The following is a 12,350-nucleotide window of genomic DNA, read 5'->3' on the forward strand; positions in this document are numbered from 1 at the left end:
CGAACTATACGCGACAAAATGTTATTTGATAAAAATAAAATTCAGGTTGAATTTTTCAGTCTCCAAGAACTCGGTTTTGAATGTAGCTCCATCATTTTTAAAATGCACTTCTTTAATTGAAGTGACAAAATTGCCAAGACCAATGTTGTCAAGCTTTATTTCTAGCTAAGTTACTCAGTAAACTGTAAGCTAGTGTCATTGTACCGATGTGTTTTCTTAAACGAAGCTGTCACGTCTTTCACCTGAGCACAAAGTTTACTGAAAAATGTGCTCCAAAAGTATTTCTAGAATAATAATTGCTTCCACCTAGAACCGGATTTATTCCCTTTACAGTATAGGAATTGATGCTACGGAGGCAACGACTTAGAGAGAAGAACCGATAAAAAATGTTTCCGTGTAATATTTAAACTGAGTATTTATAAACCTGAAAATTTAATTTTTAAAATATAATTATTGATGGAAAAAGCTGAAAATGTTCCATAATTTCCACAAAATATATTCACGTAGCCTTTTTGATTAAGGGAATAAGTTCACTGGTGAACGCCCATCAGCGGCCAAGCGATAAAGTCGCTGAACACTGGTAGTTCGGTCCCAGGTTCGAATCCCGCGAACGGGCCGGCTGTATGGGCGTTTTCGTGGTTTTCCGCATGTGTAACGTATTGGTGTATTTAATTATGGCAAAGCACACTAGGGCTATCTGCCTAAGAGGAGGGAGGCCTTCGTGGAGGACTTTCTAAGGGAAACCGGCTCGTATACACGTTACACATGGGGAAAACCACGAAAACGCCCATGCAGCCAGCCCGTTCGCGGGATTCGAACCTCGGACCGAACTGCCAGTGTTCAGCGACTTTTATCGCTCGGCCGCTGGTGGGCCCCATGTGTAACGTGTATACAAGCTAGTTTCGCTTAGAAAGTTCTCCATGAAGGCAGCCCTTCCCTTAGGCAGAGATAGCCCTCGAGGCTTTGCCGTAATCATGTAAACCAAACCAATTATTGATGTTATCCTATCATTATGTAGGCCCACCAGCGGCCGAGCGGTAAAGTCGCTGAACACTGGTAGTTCGAATCCCGCGAACGGGCTGCCTGCATGGGTGTTTTCGTGGTTTTCCCCATGTGTAACGTGTATACGACCCAGTTTCCCTTAGAAAGTCATCCACGAAGGCATCCCTCCCCTTAGGCAGATAGCCCTAATGTGCTTTGCCATAATTAAATACTACACCAACACCTATCATTATGTAAGCTAGTTGGGTTACCTAAATGTGCAAAAGGCATTTGAGGATTATTTGACTTAATAAAGGATGCCTTTGTGTAAGACGTTATGAAGGTAACTGGCTCATATTTCAGTTACACATGAGAGGAAAATTCCATATAGCCAGCATGTTATAGCACCAGGAAAGGAACTCGTGAGGAATTAATTTCCTTGGCGCTCATGAACCCCATTTTATTAGATAAAAAATAACCTTTTTGGACCTTATTTTATTAGATAAAAATTAGTAACTTTTAATATTAGGCAAATGAAATTCCTCAGTACATCTTTTCAGAATACAAGAATAAATTATCTGCAACTGACTTCCTGAGCGTATGCAGTATATTCGGTAATGGCAGGAACTTCAATTTGAATTTGATTTCCAGAGTGTATAAGTCTTGAAACATTTGAAAAATAAAATATTCTATTTACACTTTTAAAGTAATTTCACAGCGTTAATGAAATAAAATCCCTCACTTTTTGTTCTACTAAAGTCCAAACCTTTGTTTATTTAGAATTCGTTAGGAACAGCCGAACCAACCAATCATTTAAGTTTCTTATAAGTTTTATCTTATTTCAAGTTAATGCATTCATTTCGCTTTTTAATATTAATATAATAGAATTTTACAGTTTATGCTATTTGCATTGCTTTTATAGACATTATGATGATAGTATGAAGAATTTTGTCGAAGTTCATATATTATTTAAATCTTACTCATTTGAATTTCCGATTTAAATCAAATTCTGGCATTTGATTTAAAATAAGAATACAAATGAGTAAGACCATGAATGGAGATAATACGAGAAGAAAAATTTTGGTTGCACAAAGTGTACTAAGTATAGTACAAGTCTTTTATCAAGTGCAAAGTTTAATTTGCGTCTGATTATTAATGTAAGTTTAGAAAAACTGTGTATTGAACGGAGCTCTACTGAAGCAGGATAAAAGAAAAAAAAAACAGTTCGTGAATCGTAAAAACTGAAAAATTTTAGAAACCTGAAAGGAAGATAACTTTGAAAGATTTGTTTCACTTTGAAACAAAAAGTCATACATACAGCCAGGTCTAAAGAATTAGATGGGGGGCTAGATTACATAAAAACAGGCGAGTAAACGAAGATTTAAAACTTATGTAAACAATTATTGAAAAAAATAGCATTACAGCTGATTGCATGAAAATAATTCGGTGCTCAGCACTTTTCCGTCGAACACATGGTTTCCCAAGACGCAAGGCATTTCATACTGCCATCTCATTTCACGTTTTATTTAATTTTTTTGGCATCTTTCCAAAAGTTAAGAACGTAAATTCGTATGAACATCGTGAATTGTTACGAAAAGTCCGAATTTCTCCAGCTGAAGCCAGGTTACTCAATCCCTATTTTAGCTTTTGAATTTTGAGATGGTTGAATCGTGTAAGCATGATCAAAGTCTTCTCACTTGTTATATGTAACAAACGTTGAGCTTATTTTCGTAAATCTAATCTTGTCTTCTGATGTTAGCTTTCAAAAATGTTAGAGAAACGAATATGTTTCTAAATTTTGGTATTAATCTTCTAGTATCCAAAACTGTTTATGAAGTAGCTCTTGAGAAAAATTTAAAACGTGCAGCAGATGGCATGCAGAAGACGGATTAAGCTTCAATAAATATTATAACGGTTACTTTAGTCAGTAGATTAATTAGTCTCAAGCCCAATGGATCTCAAAAGATGTGTCATGGCGCGATTATGCTCCTCGAAATTTCGTAGTACAGCCTTGAGAAAAACAAAAGGACTTGATGAAGTGAGATTAAATTTATAAATAATATGTTGTAAACAGAAGAATGTTTAGATCCATGGCTGTAACTTATGAGATTGATTGTTTGAAGCAATTTGTTGTATTTTTGCGTACAATTCGTGAAAATCTGTAATATTTTGTGCGTCTGGCAAAATCCATCTTTTTTTTATGTAACCCAATTTATGAATTGCTCTTTATGAAGAAAACTGAGTTAAAGCTTTTTCTGATAAGGATACTCTTCCCATATGCCACTGTCAGAGTTACCTTTATTTAAATTATTTTTAGAGTTGCGAGATTCATTCTTTCCTTTGAATTTTCTTGGGAATTATGCTTCGAATATCCAAATATATTTTTATTATTTGTCTTGGCATTAGTCAAAAGGGTTGCGCCGTCATCGGTAATGATCTCGTTGAAGCTTTCAGTTACAAGCGTATTTTTCGCACATGTAGATAGACATCATAGGCGATAAGCCACAAAGAGGTCTTTGAACGCTGCTTTTCAGCAAATTTACCGTCTTTGATAAATTCCACGCTCAAAGCATGTTTCCGGTAGGGTCAGGCGATGCTTTATTTTTGGAATGCCCAAATTACGTATAGTGATTCACAGTTTATCGAAATCGACTGAAGCTCAGGATGTGACTGTTTACTTTATTTACGCCTCAAAAGTAAATTGTATGATTACAACTAAGATAACTTCCTAATCTTTTTTTCAATTGAATGATTGTGGTATTTATTTTAATATGGTGTATTGCTCTTGTACTTTTATTTCCCTTAAATATTTTTTCGTCAATATGGGGCTTTTACCATCATGTTATAACATCCAGTTTATACTTCACACATGCTTCCACCTGGCAACGACCAGATAGACACTCATTGCTTAGATTAAGTTAATTAATTGATTAAAGCAAAGCACGCAAGGGCTGTCTGCCGATCTGGGATCTGCCGGATTTTCTAAAAGAAAGTAGTTCATACTCATGTTACACAGGTACAGGTAGAAACTAGTTCGGTAAATTAGTAATACCATAGGTTATAAAGGTACTGCTGTACCTAGCTAACTGTTAAGCTTCCGCCTCAATTTGGTATTTAGAGAGATAACTTCCCGAAGGGAATGGTCCCAGGTACTCTCATTCCTCTACCACCAACCTCTCGAGATGATTTTGGCCTTTTAGTGGTCCCTTGCCCCACAATCAATATACACTTACAGATATCTATATCTTCTCCGGGATCCGAACCCGGGTCTTTCGGTACGGCAGTCAGCATCACTAACCATTATCCCGGAAAAACCACATGCCGGCAGCCATTTCGTCGGAGTGTGGACCCAGGCCGAGTAACCACTGTCTTATCCATAATTGGCTCCCAGTGAATGCATTGATTAGGGAGGGATTTTGTGTTAAGAGAGCTTGGATTAAATTTTGCAATAGCCACAGAAAGTAAAAAAAAGAAAAAAATATTATGCGTAAAAAAGCAATTGGTTATAATAGGAATAACAATATGGGTTCAAAAATATAGAGCACAGTTTCAGTAATGCATGTTTTCTATAATACACACATTTCACGATTAACTTAAGCTAAACAAGATTCTACTTCACCAGAAAGGTTGCCGAGCAGTGAAATTACAGAATACTGGTAATTCGACCTGAATTCAAACCTTGAAAACAGGCTAGCTGCGTAAGAGTTTTCGTGGTTTTCTTGTTATGTAATGCAAATACGAGACAATTTCCCTTAAAAATTCCAGGGCCCACCAGCGGCCGAGCGGTAAAGTCGCTAAACACTGGTAGTTCAATTCGACGTTCGAATCCCGCGAACGGGCTGGCTGCATGGGCGTTTTCGTGGTTTCCCCATGTGTAACGTGCATACGATCCAGTTTCCCTTAGAAAGTCATCCACGAAGGCATCCCTCCCCTTAGGCAGATAGCCCTCGACGCTTTGCCATAATCACACACACACCTTTTTTCTCCGGGCAGTTCGTCCATAACTGAAAGCATTTTTTTTATTGATTAAAATGCAATTGAAATTGTTTTTTAAAAAGAAGAAAATCATACTTATCTTTACTTTAATTAATAGTAACAAATAAATAATGAAAATGATTGCGTTATTAAAATTTGTTACATTTCTTAAAAGAATGTAAGACACTGTTTATTAAACTAAAGTGATAAAGTAAAAATGTTTATACCGTAGGTTGCTACCGATATTACACCTTCTAGAAAAGAAAAGCAAGAACATGCATATTTTGCTAAGCCATGCGCGGGAGTCGAGCTTGCCCCTTTTGTTTCATACTAATAGTCAACTTCCGTTACTTTATTTTTAAATAATAAAAGCAGGATGAAAAAGGTCTCACTACTAATATTCGTTTCATTCTTTAAAGAATGTAGCAAAATATAATTTCTTTCTCCCACCTGTTATTTAAAATTTAATGTAATTGTTTCACCCATTAAATTCACCAGTGACTACTAGTGCTAGTATCAAGTGTATGCAGTTGTAAGTGTTGTAAGTAGTATTCCTTGTATAGGGTTTCCGTTCTCTTCATCTACGATGGGGTTACCACATATTGCCACGCGCTATTCGATAAGGAACTTTTCCAAGAAACGTACAATATTTTTCCAACACTAGTTTGTACGAGCCAGTTTCCCTTAGAAAGTCCTCCACGAAGGCATCCCTCCCCTTAGGCAGATAGCCCTCGAGGCTTTGCCATAATCACACACACACCGTAGACACACACACCAACACTAGTTTGAAAGGAAGGTTTCTGTCAAAACAGTTCCGCTCAGTAATATGTTGCGCACACCCCCCGGGATATTTAACGAGGCTGAAGAAAACTTCCCCTGCAAATCTGCTTTGCGTAGGTTTGGTTTGGTTAGGTTTATTTAGTTATGGTAAAACACTCGAGGGCCATCTGTCTCAGGGAAGGGATGCTTTCGTGGAGGAATTTCTAATGTCTCATACACTAACATAAGAGGGAAAGGAGAGAATATACTTCTCGTCTATCAACCAATCGGATTTACTGGAAACGAAGATGCCCGGAAAATATTTCTTTCGATGCGTAGTTGAGGGCAGCTAGCAAGTCTGAAAGGTGTTTAACGTTAAGTTTAGGGACAGTTTCCTCTAGAAAACTCTTCCGCAAAGAAATATCATCCGTTAGATAGACAGTACAGTATGCTCTGACTTAAGTAAGTAATCCAATCCTGTCAGTATTTTCTTCATAGGAGGAGGGAGGGGCACAATTACAATTTACAAAAATTAGGAAAGATAGGAGACATTTCTGAAATTTAGTTAGCTGTATTTTGCCTTCGTGAGTGGAACATATTATCTTAATTTTCATATCTTAATTTTCCTTTATATTTTATAATAATTTAATATCTTAATTTTTAAATTAACAAAAGGTATTCTATATTCAATGAGATTTTTAGTCTGAAATGAGTAGCTAAAGAAACTGCAGAGATTGATTAGTAGTTATAAAAAATAAAATAAGCAAGCCCTCTTTACTCATTTCATGTTACTTTTTTTAATAAATTAAAATATATTTTAAGAAAGTTTGAAAAAAATGACAGTAAAAATAGGTAAATTGTATGGTTGGCTACAGTGTACATGCGATAAAGATGATGAACATTAATCAGTTATTAAGCTAATAATCTTCCTTTATTATTTTTCACTTTGTAAAGGTGAAAGGAAAGATTCTGATTAGTGATACTTGGTAACTATCCCATTTGTTTTACCTATTTATCTATTTACAAAAACTCATTTATTTACAAAAGGAGGGCCTAAGATATTTCTTCACAGCCCAATTGGAAATAAGGATAAATATGTCCCAGAGGAAGAGAATAGCTGAATCCAAAAGTAAAGCTGGCTGTCTTCGATTTAACTCAGTGTCGGACTATTTTCGAGAAACGAGTAGATGGCAGACTTTCTTTTTTTAGGTTTGGATCTTTGGATCAAAGGAATAGCTGGCAGGTTCTAGACGGACTTAGCTGACATTGGTTCCCGACCACAAGCCCATTGCCCATCTAAGAAGAAAAGAGGTAAACTTTATGATTTCTTAAAATAATTTCCCTACTTTCTGCAACTAATTTTTTTAACATTTTACATATTAACATAAAATAATAATAATTGAAAAAGCTAATGTAAAAATTAAAAGAAAATAATAATTGAAAATAATAATAAGCTGGATTATTTATCAAGTGTTATTATTATTTTTAATTATGGATAAAATCATGCTCGTTGTAGGCCCACCAGCGGCCGACGGTTAAAATCGCTGAACAGTAGTGGTTTCGACCTGGGCTCGATTCCAGGCGAACGGGCTAGCTGCATGCCGCTTTCATGGTTTTCCCCATGTGTAACGTATGTATGAACGACCCACTTTTTCTAGAAAGTCCTCCACGAAGGCATCACTCCCCTAAGGCAGATAGCCCTGGCGGTACTTTGCCATATTCAACTAAACTAAACCATACCAAACCTACCCATTGTAAATTAGGTTAGAAATTTGAGAACATACTGGTGCGGGCCGACGATGGGTAAGATTTTTTTTACTTATCTTTCGATACTATAAAAGTGCGATGTTCACCATCATAAGAAAGTGAATAATTTAAATAGGTTTTCTTTTATTTCTTATTAACATTTTGCAGTAAATGTTATTTTGTTCCGAAAATGTAGTAACAAAACATATTTAAAATACACTAAAATATATGGATTGAAAGATTTTTAACACTGCTTTTTTTTTTTTTTTTTTTTGTGTGTGTGTGTGTGTGTGTGTGTACTGTTTACATTCAAGATCAATCTGCATGATAATTTTCAAATTTTGTAGTAAGGTACATATTTCAGTCTTCTCTATATATCTTTCGTCGTTCTTTTAAATTTATTGAAATGTTAATACGCGTTTTAAACTTCTGATGATTTCCTGTTTATACTATTTACGTTCAGATAAGAAATGCCGAAACAGGCGCAGGTATTTTTAAAAATGAAAATGTTTTTAATTTGAGTTTTAGTTTGATGTAAAGACTTATTTTCATGAGCTGGCAGTATGTATTGATTTTATTTTCGAAGCTAAGCAAAATATTTATTAAGGTACTTTATACTTTTTAATATTGTTTAAATTTCTAAAACCTTTCATTGATAAACACTTATTCAAGATGTTAGGCAATGATGAATCCAGGGCAAAATGAAGAGAAAAAATACAAAGGAATCCAAGAACATTTTAAAAATCACTATGCTAAGCATAAATTTCTAGTAAAGATTTACTACTTTACTGAGAAGCTATCTAACCGAATGCATTAATTTAAATATTTACATATATAATTGCATAAGTGTTTGGTTTACCGGATCTCAAACGCAAAGATGAATTATAACATTCTATCATATGATAAATAAACAAAAACAAGCAAGCAAAATTGTTGACAAATTAAAATTCAGTGTATAAGGATACGGATAAAATATGTAATTCAAGTCTTTGGTTCGACTATTTTTGCTGTAAAAAAAGGTATTAGAGAAAAGTGCAAAGTGCTTTGCTGCCTTTGGAAAATATTTTCTAAATAGAAATTAAAATCATTAATAAATTTCAGAACTGGAAAATTTGTACTACAACTAAACCTGACCAATAATTTTCAACCAGGATAAGTCAGATATGCATATGTTATGTAGTATAAGAGCTTCAGCTTTTAACAAAATCAGTTCTAATTCATTGCAACAGAAATAATTAATATAGTCAATGGAAGGAATCGTTTAAAAAAATCTTTTCTGATTCCAAATGACTTCTTTGTACGGACTATTAAATTATACACTCTTCTTGTTGCACTTCATTTAGACTTATTTCCTACGTATACGTACAGACATCACGAAAAAATACCATCTGAATCTATTTTAAATCCCTTTTACAATCTATTTTGCAAGAAAGATTCCTTTATTCTGTCTGTATGTACAGACGTCACGGAAAAAAAAAAAAAAAATCGTCTAGATGGATTCGGGAATAGTCAAAATGTATATTTCCGGTTAAATATGATACGCGAAATTTTCAGCGATTGTACTATTTCCTGTACTTCGCATAAGGAAGTAAAATAAAGGGAGGAATTTAATAATTTGCTACAAATACATAGGCGCCGGTAGCAAGCATTTAGCACAAATATGGTAACAGATATTACATCTGCAAGCTACTGCAGACTGAATTTAACTCTGTACTAATATTTCATAAACGATTAAAGTGGTGTTTGTTACAGTGCGCACGATTCTAAGCAGAATATATAAAAGTAAGATTTCTGAACTTATCCTAATTGAAGATTAGGAAACTACTTTGCGAAATAGACCTTAACATGTTGACAAGATTAAGCGAAGACGAAAAATAATTCGAACTTTGTTAAATAAATTACTCTTTGTCTAAGGCAAACATATGATAGTCGGTAAAGAACGGTAAATCGATAGTCCGTAACGATAGTCGGTAAAGAACTGAGGAATAATGGCGCGTATTAAAATATCGCAGTCTATATCCCTTACGCTGCGTGGTTCCAACACCTTAATGGCGTTTAAATTTAGTAGGAGATTTAATTGCAGTGAATTTCAAGTGAATAACAAACATTAAGCTTATTTTAAGAGTTTTTGCATTCTTATTCAGCAATTTTTTTGAATAATTGATCTTAATAATCTCCCACTTACGAGATTTCAAGCAACTTGCCTGCCTGTTTAGAAATCTGAGTAGGTAACTAATTGAAAAATTTTGCTTTAGTTAAATTTTTAACAAATCACTGATTTATTAGGATAGCAAATTTCCTCGTTAGAGTGTTTCAAGACCTGAACGGGTCGAAAAACCATGGGCTAATCTTTGGAATATGGTAACAGGTAGTTTGGCGACATTTTGGTAAGGCGATAAAGGTTACTAGCTAGGACTTTAGCAGTGTACATGGATAAAGTCAAGAGTGTGCGCAATGCCATTTTTGTGCAATTCTGGGATGTTTTCTTAAGTGAAAATAGGCCGACGTGTACATGGATGATACCGTGTATGTTCAATTCTTAAAAACGCGGCAAGCAGTGGGCGATTCTGTACTTTCTACCAATTCCGCACCTAATCTTCGTCATGATTAAGCACTTTTGTTCCATAAAAGTTCTAGCATAAGCGTAATTCGGCTAGCAGATTGTTGGAAAAAAATGTTGAGTAAAAAAGAAAAAAAAAAAAGCCTTTACTTTGTGAAAACAAAATGGCGTCCCCCAAAAAAAAACTAGCAGGTTGCTGTAGCAGGGTTGGTTGCCAAATTTTCGCCAAAAAATCGCCAAGTTACCATAATCCAAAGATTAACCAAACCATGCAATAATGAATACATGAAAAGTGTCCTGATTAAATTCATAATTTTTAAATATAGAAGTACTACGCACTAAAGTTTTCTCTTGTGTCCTCTTTTGTAAATTATTTCTTATTTTGAGGGGGTGAGGACTGGGAAATCGTGAAATCCTATGATAAATACATTTCATTCATTAGCTTAAGTTTATATCTGAGTTTACGTTAAGGATGATATATTTATTTGTTCCCAAAAGTGTATTTCTGTCGGGTTGTTAGAAAAAGTTAAGAAACATTTGGCGAAATGGCGTGCAAGTCGCAGATTAAGTGGACGGCTTAAATTCGACTACTGAAGCATGATCATTTCAGAAAATTCAGTTCAGCCTTTCTTTTCCTTCTGTTTTATCACAAGTGCACCTATACACTTCCCTTACAAATTCATTTCTTGGAGAATAAGATAAAAAAGAAAACAAAGCTGTAAGAAACGAAGGGAAAACAAATACTTACTTCCAAGAAGCTACTCATTCTTCCAACAAAAAATGTCAAAAATCCGTGTTTCTGTTTCCTCTGGTTCTCTGATCATTCAAAATATGAATAAAAATGCATATCTGGTTGAGACACATAAATGAAATATGCTGACGTCAGAGAAATGAAGTAGAAAATAGATCATGTAAAGCAAAGTATAAACGAGAAATGTAAAACGCAATGAGAAATTTCGATATTTCCCTTTTCCAACTCGACGAGTCGAAGAAGGCAGAGTTTTTGACTTTGTAAAAGAAATACCGATTTCTAAATAAATTTTAAATTTATTTATAAAAGAGCTGCGAAACACGAAAAAGGGTATCCAAAGTGCTTTCTGGCATAGCTTAGGTAAACAAAGGGAAAAGAATGCAAGGGAAGATACCAGTATAAAAAATAAGACAGTAGACTAATTATATCTAAATTACTAATTAAAAATTTAAGTTGAAATTAAACTAAATTTGGAAATTTATTAGAAATTATTTTATATATATTTTTTAATAAAACAGTTTTATAATTGCATGCTTGAAGGAATTTTAAAGTTTACAAAGAACTGTATTTGTTTTCGTATTTGTTTCGCATTGTTCGTCATCAATCTTTAAACTGTATTTTCAAGTTCGTAAAACTTTATGTTCTCCACCTTTCAATTCAAGGATTTTTAGAGCTGCAATACTTTTCTCGATTCAGCTGAGGTTGGCCATATAGTTCACTTCTCTCGTATCACTTTTACTGTCAGTTTTAGTTTCTGCAGCTATTTTAACCCTTTATATAATACCGTAGTCAGTGTTTTCAATATTATCATCAATTCCAATGTATTCTAAACACGAATATTCGTTATTTACCTCACTGATATCAGGAATAAAATAGTTTTCAATTCTTACACGGCTTCTAAATAAAAATCGGGCCCACCAGCGGCCGAGCGGTAACGTCGCTGAACACTGGTAGTTCGGTCCGAGGTTCGAATCCCGCGAACGGGTTGGCTGCATGGGTGTTTTCGTGGTTTTTCCCATGTGTAACGTGTATAAGAGCCAGTTCCCTTAAAAAGTCCCCCACGAAGGCATTCCTCCCTTAAGGGCAGTTAGCCCTCGAGTGCTTTGCCGTAATCTAATAAACCAAACCAAAACCTAAATAAAAACTCACATTTTGTTTAGCAATTTCTAACTGTGTTTTGGAAGACTGCTTCCCAGACGTTTTCTATAATATGTTTAGCCTCTAGCAAAGATATCGACTTAGTTATCTCTTTCGAAGTGCTTGCATTTTCACGATTCGATTTTGCTTATCTTCTTTTGAACGATTCCTTTTCTGTAATTACATTTGAAAACTTTTATAATACCTTAGTCTGATGGCTAAATGATAGAAATCGTATTTAAGAAGGAAACACTATTTTAATGTTTTCCAGAACGATATCAGAGTGGTGTGCAGCACAGTGTTATCTAACAGTAAACCTACTTTTTCGTTCTTCAGATCTCTGCCCATTTCCAAAGGGAATTAGTAAAAATACTGCTTTTCATCAATAAATTCTTACTATTGTAGCATGTTAAAGGCTATAAGGTATTTTTTCCCGCCTTC

At 34.7% G+C, this 12,350-nt stretch overlaps 1 protein-coding gene across 2 annotated transcripts in view; it reads left to right on the forward strand.

Annotated features, from left to right (window-relative positions):
* Positions 1-12,350, forward strand: part of LOC118188269 (uncharacterized) — a 282,549-nt gene that overhangs the window by 29,013 nt on the left and 241,186 nt on the right. Inside the window, exon 2 of one of the 2 annotated variants that reach the window (XM_085809316.1) lies at positions 6,925-7,026. The exons of the other annotated variant lie outside the window; for it this stretch is intronic. The gene's annotated coding sequence lies outside the window, so the exon portion shown is untranslated. The remainder of the gene's footprint in view (positions 1-6,924; positions 7,027-12,350) is intronic. 2 annotated transcript variants of the gene reach the window in all.

The sequence above is a fragment of the Stegodyphus dumicola genome, chromosome X2 (assembly GCF_044657685.1).
Source record: "Stegodyphus dumicola isolate Sdum_Otavi_A_Nest chromosome X2, ASM4465768v1".
Lineage (NCBI taxonomy): Eukaryota > Metazoa > Arthropoda > Arachnida > Araneae > Eresidae > Stegodyphus > Stegodyphus dumicola.